The following is a 15,756-nucleotide window of genomic DNA, read 5'->3' as shown; positions in this document are numbered from 1 at the left end:
CTCAAGCCAAAATTCGTAATACGTTTGGCAGCTTGGATAGAGGGCCTTTAAACTCGCTAATATAATGACGCAATTACTTACTGTTTCAGGATAAATTGGTCTTCCTTTATGCAGCTAACTGGTAAATAATGATTGAATCTGTAACTAAAGAACAAAATGCCATAACACAAAAAACAAGACTTAATTATATTGTATTCCTATTTAGCTTAATGTTTCCCTCGCAAAAACTGTGTTTGTTTTGTTTTGTTGGGGTTTTTTTGGTCGAGCAAATAGTTACTAGACTAATCGATAAAATCATGTTGTAACTGTCATTGGTGCTATAATAAAATACGTTGACCTAATTAGAAGCTTATTCAGAAAACGTTCTAGACCGGTGTAAAAGGAACGCAGGTCCGTAGGAACAGTAGTCCTATCGGACCTCCATAGCTTAGGAACCATAGTCCTACCCGGACTTTCATTCCTGGTTTATTTTTAAGTTGTTTTTATCCTAGGACTTGTATTCCTACCGGACTTAAATTCCTTCTACAGCAGTGACAGAAATACTAGTCCGGCAAATTAGATGTCCGTTTATTATACTCTGCAATTTGCACGAGCTGCCAGAAAGACACGAGAAAAAAAGTGAGGTTTTGGCAGCCTTCCATCGTAGTGTGATGGATAAGTGTACGAGTCTTTTAAGATTATTCTGGGTTCAAAACTCCATGTCAAAAATATGTTTAAGTTTGAGTATCAACTTAATTATTTTTTTTACGTCATAGACTTTTAGATCAGACACGTTAGTGCATTTTTGTAATCGTCTTACATTTTTGTTACGATATTGAAGTAGGACGAATATCTTGCTTTTTTCAAAATATATAAAGCAACTACAGATATAAAGTAGGCTATATGTCCATGTGTTCAACACGAAGAAATATATACCCCCCCCCCCCCCCCCCTCAATATGTAGCCCAAAATTGTTTTTAAAATATATATATGAAAACTGGTAACTCCAAAAAACTAACATTTGGTGAACAACAAAAGACAATTTCTATATGCACGAACATAATTTTTAATAATATGTTTTGTTAGTTTATATTTTGACGGTAAGTCACAATCTGATTAATTGTGATTTTTTACTCTTTGTCCGATCGGACTTCCATTCCTCGGAATCCTAGTCTGTGGGACCTGTATTCCTAGGAATTTAAGTTTCGAGGAATGTAAGTCCGTGGGACTTTTATTCCTGGTACTCCTAGTCCACAGGACTTTCAATTCTAGTATTCCTAGTCCTCTGGAATTTATTTCCGATAGTTTGCTTATTACATATGTATGATTCCTGAAAATCCCTGAAATAAAACTTTAAAAACTGTACTTAGTTCTAGTAGTTAGTACTTATAACCAGTACTATAATGACCAGACTACAATATAAAATAACAGGAATAATAAGCATGAACATTGATGAACAATTAAAACTAGCATCAAAACACTTGAAATTAATTATCACTGACTGCCTTATGGCAGTTTCGACCATAAAAAGCATAAGATATGAGTTGGGGAAAGGGTATCTGTATTATACCTGGCCGTTAGGAACACAATAAGCGTTAGAGACTGGGTGGAAGTGGGGGTCGGGGGGGGGGGGGGGGGGGGGGGGGGGGGGGGGGGGGGTCAATGGACACGTTCGGGCAAAATGAGCTGGCCTAAAATCTTCACCATGCATTTCCATAATTTTACTCACAATATTAGTTGTATACCATGTAAAAATGCAGACTGATTTGTTTGGAATCCTCTTTAGCATCTTGGTAGTAATGCGAATATAAATGTACGTTGTGTTCCAGATTCGGACATTTTCGTTTCATTCGGGCAATAATGATCAGCATGCCTCCCCCACCCTTCTCCCAAAAAGGGAGTCTGAATGCCTATTGCGACCAAAACGGTCAGGTGTAAAAGTGTCATGAGTAGTTAGTCTGTTTAAAAGGATCTTTGTAAATTGTGTGTGCATATTATTGACATTATGATAATTGTTCAGGGATTACTGTTTTGTTTTAGTCGGTGTAGTAGCCCATTGAGCTGTTAAAACCCACTCTTAGTCATTGATATTTCTATTAATTGACAAACATTAATGAAAACCATTTAACATATTTGTTTATCGATGGTATGGTTTGTTGGGACTAAGATATCATAGAGGTTAGAGTCTGATATGTCATATGTTAGACCAAATTATTTTTTAAAATGAGCAAATTGACAAAGCAGGCACATGTTCAGTAAGCTATGCAGGGGAGAGGTAAAGAAATTTGCCATCCCACCCCACACCCTATGTACACGCGCCTGCAAACATTATTGACAGAAAGGCACAAACTTAAAATTATATAATAACAAGATAATGTATATAACGCAAATATCACATTTTTATAGTTAAATTATTATTATTATTATTATTATTATTATTATTATTATCAAATACCAATATATAATGTCTAACAGATAATTGTGTTGGTATATCATATGGGCAAGTTATATCTATTTGCGAGTACTAATATGCTTCGAATTATGGTTAATGTTTTTGAGTTACTTTTAAATGTTTAAACATTTATTAGTTGGAACAACACGCAGTGAATAAAGACCTTGGTTCTGCTCATGTAATAAGGTCAACAAAATGTTTACAAACTCTTGCAAATTATATAAATGGAAAATATTGGAATAAATAGAAAATATTTAAATAAAGAGAGGCGCTAGTATCCTAAGTTAATTAAATAAACCAAAAAGGAAACTGTTTTTCGTTTTGTTTACATTTATAATTTAATTGTTATGTGTACGACCGGACTTAAATTTTGATTGTCCAGGAATGCAAGTCCGGCCCGGACTTGATATCCTGGCAGTCAGACCTGTATTCCTAAGGAACATAAATCCTAGGACTTGCATTCCTAGGTATATTAGACCTAGGACCTGCATTCCTAGGAGACTTAAGTCCGGGCAGACCACTGTTCCTACGGACTTGCATTCCGTTTACACCGGCTTCAGAATGAGTTACGTGCTACCTGGAAAGGACATTATGTACACCTGCTTTTTTGTATTCCTCATCATATATGTCAACAAAACAGTTTTGGTGAACGGGCTTCTGGTGGGTGTGGCAAATATGGGGGTCGAAGTAGGGTCATCTCCCCAAAACACGGTCAACTACTAATAACACTATTGGGACAGCAAATTTTTGGGAGAACCTTTCAAATGAGGATAGAAACATGAAACTTGGCACAGATGATCTCCATGGGGAGTTTGTCACCTTCAGTCAATGAATCATTGAATTTTTAATATGGCGGCTATTTTTCAAGATAACCGCCATACTGTCCTGCAAATGTTCATTATTTAGATCTGTTTTAATAGAGGTTTTCGATATTAATCATTTTGTATTATTTTAATTTACAAAATGCTGAACCTAACGTCTGATATGTAAAAAGGCATCTGATGGTGGGAGTGGCAAATAGTGGGGGTCAATATATGGCAACCTCCCCAAAACATGGGCACCTACTACTGGGACTATTGTCTCTTTGAAAATGGCTAATACAGCACAGATTGAAATCTTGAGTAAAAGTCAGTATCTATCTGTGATATTTGTGTTTTTGCACAGTTCTTTACACTGTTTTTATTTAAATCTTGAATTTTTATATTGATGTTGATCATCACCGTATCTGTTTGCATTACCATAGTTTGACACTCGATAGCCGATGTATTTTTCGTGCTGAGGTGTCGTTAAACATTCATTCATTCATTCATTCATTCATTCTATTGTCAAAGCAGATAACAGAAATGACGTTTCAAATGGTGATACAAGCAAGAAACTTTGCACAGATGATCCTTTTAAGGAGTTCAATCAATGAGCAACTTGAAATGTTAATATTGTGATAATGTTTCAAGATGACCGCCATTTTGTTCCAACTATTGTCCGTTATTGGCATGTATAATAATATGTACATATGTGACTTTTTATGTACTAGTATTTAAAAGCGTGTTGAAAGTAGTTCTGATTTTTAAAATACTATCAGAATTAACGTTTTTATTCAAAGTGGCTGTAATATGTCCAGCAAACATGGTCACCAGCTACAATACGGTTATATGGCGTCAGACATATGGTTAAGGACCACACAGATTTTGAGAGAAACCCCGCTGTCGCCACTATATGGGCTACTCTTCCGATTAGCAGCAAGGGATCTTTTATTTGCGCTTCCTACAGGCAGGATAGCACAAACCATGGCCTTTGTTGAACCAGTTATGGATCACTGGTCGGTGCAAGTGGTTTACACCTACCCATTGAACCTTGCGGAGCACTCACTCAGGGTTTGGAGTCAGTATCTGGATTAAAAATCCCATGCCTCGACTGGGATCCGAACCCAGTACCTACCAGCCTGTAGACCGATGGCCTACCACGACGCCACCGATGGTCGGTAGCTACAATAGAAGAACTTAATCTAGTACCAGTATACCTTGTTCCATATAACCAAACTATACTCAACAACGAAAGTTTAGCAAATAATAATCCAAAGTCTTCCAAGTCGGGGCAAGGGGCGAAGAAGCTGACGAACCTCCAGAAGTTCAAGCTGACGAGACCCCGCTCCCGCCACTGGGTGAAACGTCGCCAGAAGCCACGCTCAAGGATCCTCCTCCTACAGGATGATCGCTAAGGCTTGCCAGGCCGTCGCGTCCCATGGTACAGACACCTCGTCGCCGGGAGGGTATGTCGACCTGGGCCCGTGCTTATACAACTTAAAGTCTAGACTTTAATAAAGTCCAGACTTTAACGTAATGCTATTTGAATGGCGTTGCCATGACGTTAAATTCTGGACTTATAAAACTTTTAGAGTCTAGACTCGAGACTCTAAAAGAGTCTGAGACACTAATGTCATGACAACGCCATACAAATGGTATGCCCGTGACGTCATTAGACATTGAGTCTGGACTCTAAACGTTTTATAAGCACGGGCCCAGTTCCTCAACACGCCCATATGTACCTCCTTCCAACTGACTGACTCTCTCAGCTTTTCAAGCAGGGATTCTTCTCTCCTCCAGCCCTCGGGCGCGCAGCCTCAGCCTCAGCCACAGGATACTCGGGAGATCAAAGTGAAGGACATTTCCATAGGTGTACAACCGCACTCTGACATGAAAGGACAGTGAGGATCATTGACAAGGATATAGTGTTAGGACAGTGTATTCAGTATTCACAAGGATATTTTAGTGTGGGATATTCGACTACTGTGTGTCTTTATTCTGATGTATTTGTGTACTTGTGGATTGTGCTAAAGCTTTATTCTGATGTATTTGTGTACTTGTGGATTGTACTGAGGCTTTATTCTGATGTATTTGTGTACTTGTGGATTGTGCTGAGGCTTTATTCTGATGTATTTGTGTACTTGTGGATTGTACTGAGGCTTTATTCTGATGTATTATTTGTGTACTTGTGGATTGTACTGAGGCTTTATTCTGATGTATTATTTGTGTACTTGTGGATTGTACTGAGGCTTTATTCTGATATATTATTGCATTGTACTTGTGCTGTTTTGTACCATATGGTTTGCATGGCATGGGGGTAATAAAGACTGGTGAGTGAAAAGTGATTCCTATCGTTGTATTTCTTCTTTTATAACAAACTAGAACTTAAATCTTACAAAGTTTGAATAGAAAGAAGAAAAAAAAACTGTATAAAAGAAGCAAAAAAATTTACGATATGTTTCAAAGTTTTCAAAAATAATAATAACAAAACAAAGTTTGAAAAATGTTAAACATTTTCCAGGTTATTTTACAAAGTTTAAAAAGAAAAAAGAAAAAAACAACAAAACAGATTTTCCAAAATATTCAATAATTTTCTGGTTCTTTTATTCAAGAGACTTTAAAATATACAAAGTGTTTGCATTTACAGCATTCAGCATAAACTTTGCTTTCAAGCAAATAACATATTTCATTTTCACCAATTCTGACCATTTATTCAACTTATTTTAAAGCAAAGTATCTATCAAACAGTTTCTGAATATCAAAAGTTTCTGAATGTCAGTTATATCCTATCGCACTGAAAGTCCTGCACTAATGTCCAATATATTCACAGTTCTAAAAGTTATAACGTGCTGGCAGGGCACACTGCCGATAGGACTGGTAGTAGTGCCTGAGGTAGAGGCGTAGCTCTTTCCCAGCGCAGGTCTCACGGGTGGAGAGCAACCATGGCTTCACCCACACGGACCGTCTTCTCCACTCCTCTCTGGCCTGGCGCTGCTCTTCAAGGAGGGGAGCAGCCGGAATCACGTCTTGTCGCCGCTGAACCCACAAGAACTGCAGCCTCAGGTGCGCCAGCCTCAGACGTTGATGGAGTATAGGCATCATCATCATCATCATCATCATCACCATCATCATCACCATCATCTTCTTCTTCTTCTTCTACATTTTGCCAACATATATATGCTGGGCAGCCCGAAAAAAACACAGCCGCGAGGGCGGCAACGGAATTTTGGACGCGCGCGCGGCAGTCGGACGGGAGCCGTGAGATACCCGTACGATTTTTACACATCGCACGGGGCTCGAGACGGACTCGCACGGACATCGTAAGATACTCGTACGATGATCTTGGAAATCGTACGGGTGCCGTACGATTTGATGGGCCAGAAATTCCGCCCCAAAATCGTATGGTATCCGTACGAATGTTGTGGAGGCCGTACTGTACCCGTGCGGTGCCCGTGCGATGCTGTCTACGACGTGTCTACGGGCCTACGGCCAGTAAACATTTCTGCGACACATCGGGAACTTTTAACTACGCGCAAAAAGCTTCCGATGTGCCCTACGGCGAGGAAAGAACGCCAAGGCGCCCGCAGGATAGCCACGGCATACTTGCGGCCGCCATGAGATTTTACCAATTTTCCCCGAAATTTTGGCCCGTATGGGCGCTTTATCCCGAATCGGTGGATATGTGACTCAGTCATAAATTAGCTCATTACATCATTAATGTACCTTTATCTTTTAGAATTCTGTATTCCTACCTATGATATTTTAATATTTTAATTTTTACAACTAAACTAAAGAAAATAAATAAATAAATAAATAAATAAATAAGGCTACAGGCACTGTTGACTACTCCATTTTAACGATGCCTTTGTCATCCTTGATTTCTTGTCTTCTTCATGTTTGTCTTGGGGGGGGGGGGGGGTGCAGAGCATGATAGATGTACCCAACGCCGCGTGCTATCATTTGTTTGACCATGTGGTTATTTTTATTGGAACATACTAACGATATAGCCTAGTTTAGCCTTGGCAATTTTTTCTCATGGCCTTAAGACCTAAATGGTAGATGACAGCCATATGACCTGTAAGAAAAGTCTTCATTTTTTTGTCATATAAAAATATACAAGATCCACAAAGCCATAGAATAAATTTCCATAAGGACGTTTTGACTATAAATTAATTCTTGCCGATACTCTGTTGTTAATACTTATTAGTTATAATTTTCACATATGAAGCCTGTGAACTAAAGAAGGCCGCCATATCCTTTGCCCCAATATCACCAGTTCCATCATGAATCATTCCAAAAGACGTAACGCCTTCAAAGAAACTGTATTAATGTACATTCTGTTCTATGAACTCAGCACCACTGTAAACGTTGAAAAGCAAGCAAGCGCTGTAAATTGCAGGTACTATTAATTAGGATATGAGTCTGCATATTTCAGCGTATAGAGTATATTTCCCCGAGTGTTCTGGTACACCAGAAACCAATGTAATAAGACATTCCTCGTCAAGAACTTGCTGACACCACTTGTTTTTGTTTTTTAGGGGTTTTTTGGTGGTGGTAAGAGACTTCAAGATATTCAAGTCATCCATTGACTAATGATTAAATCAGAACTGGTTATTTTACTATGTATATTCCTGTGCAATCGAAAGTCTTATATTATGGTCGGATGTGCCAAAAGAGCATGTTTGCTACTGATGGTAGCAAAATCACAATGCTGATCGTCTGCAGGTGGAAGCAGTTTTAGTAATAAAGATGATTTTTTTGCTAAGAACAATGTCTTTATGTAGGTTTGCAATGGCCGAGGATTATGTCCAACTATAGACTTGCACTGACATCTGATGCATAGCAGCATTGCCTAAGAGACTACATCTTGTGTGAGTTCTTTCCTATGCTAGCCAAAGATTTGATGACTGACGTCTCATATACTACATTGTTTTCCAAAGATAATTGGTTAGATACCTTCTACTGAGATTGTAGAAAAATGGAAGTCTGTGAACAGTGACAGTCCGACATTTGAATCAGCTCGTGCAGACTTGCTAGAGAGTGTTTATATATAATACATGTATATGCTTAGTACATTGATTACCATGTCATTGGCATGAATAACCACACGTTGTAATCCATTTTACAAGATATGGATGGTATAAAATAAGCTGATTATAACGTCTTCGTTGATTTCAGTACAGGAACAGATAATACTTGTTGAATGATTGGTAGCAAGTTGCATTTTGGTCTCTTTTTGGAATCTTCCTTAGATAAAACTATTATAATTTGGAGTGTTTTTGAGGTTTTCTAACCAATCAACAGCTTAATTTTGATGGAGGGACAACAAGTTATCTGCTTCTGGAATAGAATAAAGTGTGCTAACTTCATAGACTTTGTTCCGCAATGTACCTCTGGAAAGTACCCATAAATGATCTGAGCCCATCTCTGACTTAGGAACGACGTCTCTACTTGTGACAGCAGAAATACAAAGGATCATCACACTTTTTGAAGTCGGCAATTTTCTACTGAAATAATTTTTTCACACTTACAAATACTACTTCCTCATAGAATGCATAGCATTAAAAACCACAGAAATGTTTGGAACAGGTTAACGTTCATATATTTCAATAGCACTTTCGTGTAGCCCTGTCACCTTATTAGAAATGCTTCGACAAAGTGTAATAGTTTAAATTCAGCAAGTATTATTATTCCAAGGGCAGATGTCTTCTTTGTTTTTGATGAAGGCATGACTGCTCTTCACAAAACAACCTGAATATATCACAAGTACATCTCTATCCATAGAAGATTCCAAGAAGATATTTAAATGTTACGAATGGTTCCTACTTGATTATAGATTTTAAGACACCTACCATTGAAGCAAACCTGTTATGCAGGTATACAGCAAAACCAGGTGTGGTGTTTAATGACACAAGGATGAAAGCTCACAAATCTTTCAAACACAAATCCTCTTTGCTCTTGAAATGCTGATATTTCTGATAAATAAACTGGCAGATATATTGGATTTACATTTCGATCCATGATAAAAACAAAATGCCAGGGTTATACAAGGCTATATTATTACACGGGTCCAATCGAAAGTACCCACATAGTCATGCTAATAATAGCACGTCTGGTCGGGTCCACCTATTAATTATTTGCCCTCTGGGTATCTTTGAAGAACAAATATTCCCGTGATGGCTATGGTGATAGGGATAAGTGTCTGTAGCCTTCATTATTGTTTTTTCTTTATTTTGAGGTGAAAGAAAAATAGTACAGTAAAGTAAAGTTTGTTTTATTTAACGACGCCACTAGAGCACATTGATTTTTTTTATCTTATCATCGGCTATTGGACGTCAAACATATGGTCATTCTGACACTGTTTTTAGAAGAAACCCGCTGTCGCCACATAGGCTACTCTTTTTACGACAGGCAGCAAGGGATCTTTTATTTGCGCTTCCCACAGGCAGGATAGCACAAACCATGGCCTTTGTTGAACCAGTTATGGATCACTGGTCGGTGCAAGTGGTTTACACCTACCCATTGAGCCTTGCAGAGCACTCACTCAGGGTTTGGAGTCGGTATCTGGATTAAAAATCCCATGCCTCGACAAATAGTACAGAGTAACGTATTAGTATTAGAAATGATTAAAACAAATTTAATATCAGAGGTATAGGCATATATTCGTTAAGAAACAATTAAAAAAGAATAATACATTTAAAAGATATATTAATAATGCAGTTGGCTAATTAACAAGCTAATTAAACAGGATATTGATAAGACATGGAATCGGTTAATGTCTGTTGTGATATAGTATAATGATTTGGTTACAGAACAAGGTGCACTTGTACTTGCTTATGGTCTTCAGTTGATATTATAATGCTGGTAGCTGGTACCTGTCTTTCGTGGACATATTGCAGCCATTTTGATAAAAGGCATATTTTAATAGTATTGCGTTATCAGAAAGAGGTTCAGAATAGTTTTAAGTATATAAAACGACACTGATAATGATAAAAGTCTGACAACTTTATTAATGTTAATGGACACATTGGTGGAATAATATAGCGGTCATCTTGAAAAATGGTCTCTAATATAAAATGTTACGGTCTCACTACACAAATGTTATCTGCAATTGAAACCCATGTTAAATTACCCAACTTCAAACGAAGATTGCCAATAGAACGGGTTCTCGTTGACACTAACAACATAGGTCTCACTACACAGATGCCATCTGCCATTGAAACCCATGTTAAATTGCCCAACTTCAAACGAAGATTGCCAATAGAACGGGTTCTCGTTGGCACTAACAACATAGGTCTCACTACACAGATGCCATCTGCCATTGAAACCCATGTTAAATTGCCCAACTTCAAACGAAGATTGCCAATAGAACGGGTTCTCGTTGGCACTAACAACATACACCATTGCGAACACATTATATAAGCATTTATTTTCACTCCAAAATTGAGAACATTTCCGTCTCAGTTTTTTTGCTATATGACCGCATCTGGCTGTAGTACCGGTCCGAACAGGTGGTTCATCAACCGATTCACTCCGGCTGTCACTTGCGCTATATACCCATGTCCCAAAAGGTCGATGCATAATATTACAAAATACCATGGGCAAAATACAGCCAGAAGGCTTACCATTAAACATATATTGTTTTAATTCTTCACTATTTCCTAGAAGTGAATATGTGAACCATAACATTTGTCACAATTAGGAACTATAGTGGACTGTGATGAATGAACTCTCACCCGGAAGTGATCTGTGTAGTGAGACCTATGTGAATCATTGATGGGAACTTAATAACTGCCTAAGGAGATAATTTATACAAAGTTCCATGCTTATATCACCATTTGAAAGGTGATTTCTGTTATCTGCTCTGCCAATAATACTAATAGTAGGTGGCCATATTTTATGGAGGTTGCCATACACTGACCCCCGATATTTCCGCTTCCAACGTCAACTAGGGCTTTTTTTTTACAAATTAGACAGTAAGTTCAACATGTTTCTAAACATATAAAAATAATATAAAATGACTAATTTGTAAAAACAAAACTTCTATTATAATATAAAATGACTAATATTTTTAAAAAAAATCAATTAAAATACATCTTAATAATGAACATTAGTAGGACAGTGTGGAGACCATCTTAAAAAATGGATTAAAAATCCAAGTGGTTCATGGATTGGATTTGAAGAACGCCTCGGGGATATCGTCTGTGTGTGTTTGTTCATAAAGTCGTTTGGTTATGGAACACGGTATACTGGTACCAGCTTATGTTCTTCTTTTGTAGCTGGTGACTATGTTTGCTGGAAATATGGCAGCCATTTCGAATAAAAAGTTATGATAGTATTTGAAATATCAGAACTACTTTTAACACGCTTTTAAATAGTAGTATACAAAATGTCACCGAGATGGCTAAAATCGGACAAAATTGTAATTATACATGCCAATAATGGACAATGATTGGGGGAAAATGGCGGACATATTGAAAAATGACCACAAGATTAACATTTCAAGTTGCTCATTGATTGAATGTGAAGAACTCCCCAAAGAGATTATTTATGCAAAGTTTCATGTTTGTATCACCATTTGAAACATCGTTTCTGTTGTTTGCTCTGACAACAGTCCAAGTAGTAGATGCCCATGTTTTGGGGAGGTTGCCATATATTGACCCCCAATATTTGCCACTCCCACCATCAGAGGCCTTTTTTATATATCAGACGTTAAGTTCAGCATGTGTTTAAACATATAAAATAATATAAAATTACTAATATCGAAAACCTCTATTAAAATACATCTAAATAATGAACATTTGCATGACAGTATGGCAGCCATCTTGAAAAATGGCCGCCATATTGAAAATTCAATGTGTTCATTGACTGAATGTGACGAAGTCCCCATGGAGTCATCTTTGCCAAGTTTCATGTTACTGTCATCATTTGAAAGGTTATCCCAATTATCTATTCTCCCAATAGTGCTATTAGTAGTTGACCCTCTTTTTGGGAGGGGGCCCTACTATGACCCCCATATTTGGAGGCCATCTTGAAAAATGGATTAAAAATCCAAGTGGTTCATTGATATGATTTGAAGAAAGCCCCATGGATATCATCTGTGTTTGTTTGTTCATAAGGTGGTTTGGTTACGGAACACGGTATACGAGTTCTTCTATTGTAGCTGGTGATTATGTTTGCTGGAAATGTGGCAGCCATTTTGAATAAAAACGTTAATTCTGATAGTATTTTAAACATCAGAAATACTTTCAACATTTTTCAAGCTTTTAAATACTAGTACATAAAAAGTCACCGAGATGGCTAAAATCGAACAAAGTTATTATACATGCCGATAATGGACAATGGTTGGAACAAAATGGCTGTCATGTTGAAACATTATCACAATATTAACATGTCAAGTGGCTCATTGATTGAAGAACTCCTTAAAAAGATCATCTGTGCAAAGTTCCTTGCTTGTATCACCATCTGAAACGTCATTTCTGTTATCTACTCTGCCAATAGTCCTAGCAGTAGGTGCCCATGTTTTGGGGAGGTTGTCATATATTGACACCTAATATTTGCTACTGCGACCTTTTTTTTACATATCAGACGTTAGGTTCAGCATTTTTGTAAACATATAAAATAAAATAAAATGACTAATATCGAAACACTATATTAAAATACATCTAAATAATGAACATTTGTAGCACAGTGTAGCGGCCATCTTGAAAAATGGCCGCCATATTGAAAATTCAATGAGTCATTGATTAAATGTGACGAAGTCCCCATGGAGATCATCTGTGCCACGTTTCATGTTTCTATCATCATTTGAAAGGTTCTCCCAATTATCTGTTCTCCCAATAGTGCTATTAGTAGTTGACCCTGTTTTTTTTTGGAGGGGGGCCTACTTTGACCCCCATATTTGCCACACCCACCATGTACCACCAGAAGCCCGTTTACCAAAACCTTTTTTATCAACATATATGATGAGTAATACAAAAAAACAGGTCTACATAATGTCCTTTCCGGGTGGCTCTTAGCTCATTCTGAAGCTGTCCAACCCGGTACTTAAAACACAATGATGTCAGTCAAATATATTCGCAAGCCGCATCCCTAAGTTCAGCCAGCCATTTTTCGCTAACGTTTGCGAACTATTTTGACTATTTCCCCGAAGTGGTCATTCGATTTAATGTGAAGTTCATAAACCAGACGTTGTTTGTTTTTCTGCTCGATCTGGTTGAACTCAGCCATGCGTTCGTTCAGTCCTGAGGGGCCGGTCACTTTTAGGTTTCAACCGAGTTTTCTACAATACACTAATAATGTGAATCCTAAAGTATTATATTATGTTGTTTTATTATTTTTATGTACACAACCTTGGCATGTGTTGTTCTAATTGTAAACAAGGGGCTGGCAATAAAACATAATAATAATAATAATAAAAAATAATGTGAATCCTTCCAGCCAGTGCACCTCGATCGGTACATCAAATGCTGTGGTATGTGCTATCCTGGCTATGGGATAGTGCATATAAAAGATCCCTTGCTGCTAATCGAAAAGAGTAGCCCATGAAGTGGCGACAGCGGGTTTTGTCTCTCAATATCTGTGTGGTCCTTAACCGTATGTCTGACGCCATATAACCGTAAATAACACGTGTTGAGTGTGTCGTTAAATAAAACATTTCCTTCCTTCCATCCTTCCTACATCTATGTGCAGAGAGCATATGCGGCCTCACTTATTTTAAAAGAGTAACATCTAGAAAATAATACACGAGTGGCCGTTAGATACCAGTTATCTTTCAACGAGTTGTTTTAAAATATATCTAACGAGCGAAAGCCAGTTTGATACGTTTTTAAACAACGAGTTATAAGATAAATGGTATCTAATGGACACGAATATATTATTATATTTCTTATATATCCTTAAAAACCAGGTTTAAAGCAAATTAAAGAAAATATATATAATAAAATTATCTACAGCCCTTGTACTTGTAGCTAACTTACGCGTCACAGACAAATGATTGTCAGGTTAACTAAACATCATAGTGTAATCGATTTCGATCGTGCTGGGGTTTTTTTTTATTGGATATATAACATTGGTGACCTTATCACCTAGGAGCAGCCAGTCATATGTCTTGAAATTATTAACGCACGTACATGTGTAAACAAGTATGTGTTATCAAAAATAACGAATGATGTTCTCACAAACGGATGTGCAAGAAAAACGTTTACAAACGTTAAAATAATTATTCGAATGCGGATATTCCCTTCTTTTTTTTTTCCATTTGGCGTTAGTCTTGATACTTTCAGACATTTAATTACATGTCGAAAAAAAACATCTTAATCTACAAAACATGTTTTATTTAACGACGCACTCAACACATTTTTATTTACGGTTATATGGCGTGAGACATATGGTTAAGGACCACACAGATATTGAGAGAAAAAACCCGCTGTCGCCACTTCATGGGCTACTCTTTTCGATTGGCAGCAAGGGATATATGCACCATCCCATACAGGACAGCACATACCACGGCCTTTTATATACGTCCTGAGTCGTGGTGCACTGGCTGGATCTTAATCTACAAAGACTCCGTCACGTCTCCGACTAGCATGCCTTTCGGGTTCCAATGTAGCAAATCAATTCTTACTGCCGACAAAGCTAACGTTTATTAATAAAACTGATATAAGCAGCGTAACAATGCACCCAGGCAGTTAGCTCGAGTCGGTAAAAACTGTAGCACGCCACATGTAATCTACATGCAAGTAAATAGGTGGTCGAATACCATTTAATTGATTTCAGGAATGTTTTTATTTTTATTTTTTTGCTGAAAACCTCAATTCAATTTTTGGGGCTACCCTGCACTGGTTTCAACCTCTTGTGTATACTGTATAACAACTATAGAAGTCTTCTATTTATTTTTATTTTATTTATTTTAAAACTCCACCCCACCTCCACCCGACAGGCCCGTAGGAACCGGGGGGGGGGGGCTTGGGGGAATGACGTGCCCCCCCCCCCCCACACACACACACACACACATTTTTTACATAGCAATGTTTGCCATTGTAACCAAAATCTGATATGGAGTTTGCTACCCGATCCGTCAGTGCACCCCCTCCCAAAGTCGTTCCTACGGGCCTGCCCTCCCCAGACAGCTCTGTAGTGGCAATTAGAGTTCAAGACATGGGAAAAAATGTGTAACTTGTCAACATTGAGGATTTTATTTTCTCTTCTTCTTTTTTTTCTGTTTGTTCGGTAGCCTAATTCCTGCTATTGCAAATGAAGTACTGTTAATTTAAATGGGAGTACATTGGCCAGGTTTAGTAAGTGTATTTGTTTCAACCGAGATACGGGAGAAAGAGCGGTGCAACTTTAATTGATAACTTGTGTATATGTATGCTAAATATTATATTATACTAGTGTTGCATTTCATCATAGATTATTATTAGACAGACAACTTACCGCACTTCGAATAATTTTTGTTCACTTCAGAATAACACACTTAATATATAAATAATAAATTATTGTAGTCGCAACTGTTGATCGACG

General features: G+C 37.6%; 1 long non-coding RNA gene across 1 annotated transcript in view; it reads right to left on the bottom strand.

Annotated features, from left to right (window-relative positions):
* LOC121377416 overlaps positions 1–15,756 on the bottom strand; it is a 63,041-nt gene extending 47,285 nt beyond the window's left edge. Inside the window, exons 1-2 of the long non-coding RNA XR_005958617.1 lie at positions 15,670–15,756; positions 82–144 (exon numbers count right to left, since the gene is read on the bottom strand). This is a non-coding gene — a long non-coding RNA (uncharacterized LOC121377416). The remainder of the gene's footprint in view (positions 1–81; positions 145–15,669) is intronic.

Source organism: Gigantopelta aegis, chromosome 7, assembly GCF_016097555.1.
Source record: "Gigantopelta aegis isolate Gae_Host chromosome 7, Gae_host_genome, whole genome shotgun sequence".
Classification (NCBI taxonomy): Eukaryota; Metazoa; Mollusca; class Gastropoda; order Neomphalida; family Peltospiridae; genus Gigantopelta; species Gigantopelta aegis.
This window is presented reverse-complemented; position numbering and strand designations above follow the sequence as displayed.